This window comes from Tiliqua scincoides, chromosome 4, assembly GCF_035046505.1.
Source record: "Tiliqua scincoides isolate rTilSci1 chromosome 4, rTilSci1.hap2, whole genome shotgun sequence".
Classification (NCBI taxonomy): Eukaryota; Metazoa; Chordata; class Lepidosauria; order Squamata; family Scincidae; genus Tiliqua; species Tiliqua scincoides.
Genome location: NC_089824.1, coordinates 24,539,901 through 24,545,580, shown reverse-complemented (window position 1 = coordinate 24,545,580; position 5,680 = coordinate 24,539,901).

Here is a 5,680-nt window from a genome sequence, read left to right as displayed (position 1 = left end):
AATGCAGATATCTGCATTGGATAATGCAGATATTGTGACCATCCGCCCTTCCTACCAGCCTAAAAAGCAAGTCCGCTATTGGAGCAGGGGTAGGCAACCTTTCTGACAAAGGGGACCTCTGGCCATGACATTATCATGTCATCACCAAACTTCTGCATTACTGAGCTCCTGGAAGCAGTTGTGCAGAGCTTGGCTTAGGAGGCAAAGCCTCCCACCCAATTGCTGCACAGGGGATACATAACAGCAGAGCTACCTGCCCAGCAGAGGCTGTGCCACACAGGAACTCTGGGCCCAATCCTGATGGGCTCATACCGGCCTACCACCAGTGCGCACTGTCACAAACATGCTGTAAGGCATGCCTGCAACAATCAGCATTGTCCCAGTGCCGGTTGGAGGCTGGTCAGACGCTGCCTGGTTGCTTCAGGTGAGCACCGAGTAGCGGAGAGGTGAGCGGGGCATGAGGGGAGGCACTCCAGGGCAGGGGGAAGACGGGAAGGTGTGGCGGGGGAGGGAGCAGGGTGGGAGGCCCTGGCATCATATCCTATCTCCCCTCTTGGAGACCCAATATGGATCTTGAATCTGTGCCCACTGAATAGTGGGCGCAGATCCAAGGAGATCCATCAGGGCTGCCTGGTCACCACATGGGGTAAGGGAGTGAAAGCCCTGGCACTGCTTCCCAACCCCATGGGATGCAACAGTAGCCATCCAGGTGCCACTGCAGCCGTGGGCACTAGGAAACTCAGGATCGGGTTGCCCATGAGCCTGGGCAGGCACTTCTGCTGTTCCCTTATCTGGCACAAGGCAAATTGGACAGGACGCTTCACCTCCCAAGTTGATCTCCGTATGGGACGGAGTACCTTGGGTGGTGGGCTGAATCTGGCCACTACACAGTCTGAATCTGGAATCTACACAGTCTGTAGGTTGCTGGCCACTATACTAGAGGGATCAGAACAACCTGCACAGTCCAATGGCAGATACTGCAGCACCACAAATACCCCTTCCCCATTCTATGTGATGTCTCTTTTACATAATACTTTCCCCATTCATTTCAAGTCTAACACCACTGCACCCAGATGTGGGGGGCACTGCCGTCTGGACAATTCCTTAATGCATTTGACAACTGAACTGTCTTTTTGTAGGAACTATCAGAACATGAGTGCTATTAGCAATGTTTCCTGTAGACTAAAAAGTAAAGGTGTGATCCATCCTAATGAAGAAGTACACTATTCGCAGATATGCCAGCTTTTTTCTGAGGTAGTTTTACCCCTTTCTGGATCAGGCAGTAGGTGAGGAGACTGTATTTTGTTTCCCTATTTACTTGCTGTAAATCATTAAAACTGGAAAAAGGATCCCTACCTGTCCTGCTTCCTTTTACCTTAAGTAGGGTTTCTCAGTGATTTACAGGGAAAAACAAACAAATGAAAGATGATAACAGCTGTTGAGGGGTTGGAAGGATGAGTCAGCCAAACAGGACTATGGTTGCATAATTGTTTTCACTCCTATATATTAACACCAACACAAAAGATTCAGTGCAGATACATTGCTGACTGATGAACACAAAAAATTCATTTGTAGGTATGTCTGTCTACATAACAGAAAAGCATAAGGATTTAGGGCCCAATCCTATCCAACTTTCCAGTGCTGGTGGAGCTGCAATGTAGCCCCAAGGTAAGGGAACAAACATTCCCTTACCTTGAGGAGGCCTCTGTGATTTTCCCCGTACTGCAGACTGCAGCACACATCCCATTGGTACAGCTGCATTGGTGCTGAAAAGTTGGATAGGATTGGGCCTTTAAGTCACTTGTGTTATCTAGTTTGTTATCTTGGTTGAAAATTGGGTGTTTGCAAGACCCTGGCTAGTTGTGTTCTTTGTTGGTCAATTTTTATGACCAGGCTTACGCTATGAAAATGTAAGTTGACTAGAGCTTTTCAGAGCAATCCTATGCATGTTTACTCAGAAGTAAGTCAGTCCCATTCTGTTCAATAGGGCTTACTCCCAGGTAAGTGTATATAGGATGGTGACTTTAGTCAGTCATTCTCTCCTCCCCTACATGCAATTAATATGCAAGGGGGAAACAAGAGTACACCTGCTAGATGCCACCACCATCACTGTTAGAGCCCTCGGCTTGGAAAACTCCAGACCCAGTTCAATTGGCAAGGCACCACAAGCTGGGCCTCACTGGAAAAATCTCAGGGCACCAGGTGGGGTGGAGAGAATGAGAAGAGAGATTCCTTCAAATACATTGGGCCCAGGCTGTGAAGGATTCAAAGGTCAAGAAGAGCACTCCCTTGGTCCAAAAGTAACTGGTAACCAGTGCTGCTTCTCAAGGATTTGTGTCACATGGTGCTTCCATGTCACGTTGAGGTGCCCTGCAAAACTTAGTTCTGTGCCATCCCTCTAGTTACACTATTGTTTCCACTTGGCTCTGCCAAACATAAATAAGCCCTGAAAAAACACATGGACACATCTATATCTATGAAACACCACTGGGGTTTTTCACAGATATTAACTCACCTGGTATTGTCTCAAGACATCATACAATATTAGCTTCTAAGTAGCTACTAACCCACCACTGACCATAGCTAGACTCTATTCATTAATAAGCAAGACTCTTCTGGGAGCAATTTCAGCCTATCCAGTGCCTTGCTAGAAGAGATGCAATGACAACAGCTCTCACCTGTTTAACATTCAGTCTGACCACATAACTCCTGTGCTTTGCCATCTGCACTGGTTACCAGTGTTTCCTGAGCCAATTCAAGGTGCTATTCATGACCTTTAAAGCGCTGTTTGGGTACTTTTTCCCCCACACACTTCATTCTTCAACAGAGGCCTTCTGGCCCAGGTCTTATTCTGGGTCCCACCTCTTGGTGAATTAGATTCGTGAGAATAAGGGGAGGAACACCCTCAGTAGTAGCCCCAAAGTTGTAAAACTTCTTTTCACAAGAGATCTCCTGCCTGAGCTCTTTTAAACACCAGGCGAAAACTATCTAGTCCAGTTAGCTTTGTTCTTATAGGGCCTTGCACTGATTGTGACATTTCTGATTTTATTTAATTTATATATTTTAAAGGTTTTTAATATATTTTTGACTTGATTGTTGTGAGCTACCCTGCTGGCAGAACAGAGGGGCATAAATGTCATTAAATAAGTAAAACATGTAATTGGCCATGGGTGGAATGTAAATGAAGGGCTTTGTACTTAAGGGCTCAATGGGACACATGAAACCTTTATCATACTAGGAATTAGAAAGCAGTGCTATTCATTTATGTCCCTCCAAATGAGCATTCTTTGCAACAAGCTCAGTTACAAAGAATCCATTAGATACTGGCCCAAGCACGCCACCACATGGACAATCTGAAGATACATTTTTGAATGAAATGTGCCACAACTGGGTAGCCCACAGATGTACATGTTTGGTCCCTGTTGTGTATATACTACTTTGGGCAAAAATGACTTAACAGCAAGCAGAAAGGCTAGAGAGTGGCAAGATTTTCGGTGTTTCGTTTTCTTAAAGATTTTGCATTTAAGAAACCAAAAGTCCTCTGAGAACAAAACAAAAACAAAAAATCAGAGTTTTTCTGGCTTTGCTGTTGACAGGATGAGTAAGGAAGAGAAACATCAAAAATCATGCTGTTTTGTTGTGCATCTACAACTTTTAAAGCACACAAAGTGCTAAACTGAACTATGTGTACAACCAGTTGCCTTCTAATTTCCCAAAGTACACACGCAATATTCCTCCTGAGTTACATTAGTTCAAACAATGTTAATTGCAACACAGACACCTTCATTTTAAAATAATGATTTATTTCAATTCCACTTCTTCAACTTGTGAAACTCTCCTTCTATTTGTTCCTGCATTGCAGACATGAATACATTCTACTTATGTTTACCCTGCCCTTCTTCCAAGGAGCCCAGGACACTGTACACAGCTCTCCCCCCCCATTTTATCTTAACAACCCTGAGAGATAAGTTAGCCTTTGAGAGAATGTGATGCACCCGTCGTCATCGACAATCTCCACAGCTAAAGGAGGATTTTAACTAGAGTCTCCCAGCTCTAAATTCAGCTTACAGGAAGCCCAATCCTAACAAAAGCACTGGCACAGTGGAGCCACTCAGCCACTGCTGTATCCAGCACTCATTGGTAGCAGGCTGGAAGTCTCCTTGGGGAGGGAGATATTTGTTTCCTTACCCCAAGTAACATTCCATCCTGCTCAATGGGGCTACTCGGATCTGCGCCAGCTAATTTTCTGGCACAAGTCCAACCAGCCCCATGTGGGGCTTCCAGGCCTGGGAAGGAGGATGGGATACAGCAGAGGCCAGCTCCATCAATCCTACACCCCTCCCAGGCCCCATTCCACCCCTGTACCCCCCTCCCCCTGCCCAGAAACACCCCCTCCTTGCCTTCATTCCATCCTCCTACTGCTCCTCTGCCACTTCACTCACCTCCACCAGTGGCCAGTCTTCTGGATGAAGTATTGGCAGGGTAGCACAGGCCTCTGCACTGGTATGCTTGCTCTCTCCAGGTGCCACAAATGTGTGGCACATTTGCAACACCCTCAGGGGGCACAGTAGCTGCTGCACCAGTGAATTCAGCACTTAGAATTGCACTGTGAATCTAACTACACCATCCTGACTTTCGATTGATTATTCAGTGACTCTATACTCTGATTAGAATAGGACAAAGCCAATTACTACAGTTATTGTTCCAACTTTAACATTTAAGCATTGCTGATCCTTAAATACAGGTATTTCCAATGGAAGGGAATATTGTTTTTCAAAACAAGCTGTCAAATATATTACAGGTGTGCATCACTTAACAATGGGGATTTGTTCTCCAATCCCCATTGTTATGCAGTTAGGTTGTTAAATGAATGTTCAGCTCAATCTAATGCCTTTGTTGTGTAAACAGACCCTCCCTGCCAGACACTCACTGGCTGCACAGGCTACTGGAGACACATTGCTGCTCTTTGCCTTAAGAGCTTCTTTGTTGTGCTTTGACCACCATCCATCATTAAGTGGAAGGTCATTAAGTGGTGCACATGCACAACAGCTAGACCATTGCATTTTAATTCACTATCCAGAAACAGCACTGGCTGTTCTCCACATTAAAGGATTCATGTGTACCGATTTCAACTGTTGCCTCAGCTTCCTTTTACTTTTAGTTATTCATTTCCCACCCTTCTTTCCAAGAGCTTAAGGCAGTCCAAGTGAGGTACCCAGGCAGCTCTTCCATCCAGACACTGTTTAGCTGTACTTATGGTGACTGCATCTTGCGCCTTCAGGGCACAACCTGGACCAAGCGCTAAAAGAAGAGCCATGTTAGTTGAACTCCATGTTGCAAAATACTTGTTTGCTTTGCATAAAGACTGGAAACAAAAGCCATCTTTAAGTTTGTTTTCCACCTGAACTGATACTAGGTGAATGAAGCTGGAGCATCTCTATAGCTTGCACTGCAGTACAGTGGTGTAGCTAGAAAGGGTGCAAAGCACTAGGCTTTGCAGGGAGCCTCACATTGGCATGGAAGCAGTCCTTCCCCTTCAGAGCCATTCCAGGTGGTGGGAGCCAAACAGATTTACTCCCACCACCTGGAATGGCTACAAAAGGAGGGGCCGCTTACACGTCAAGGTGAGGCTCCCTGCTTTACTTAGTGCTTTGCACCCCCTCCAGTTACACCACTGTTC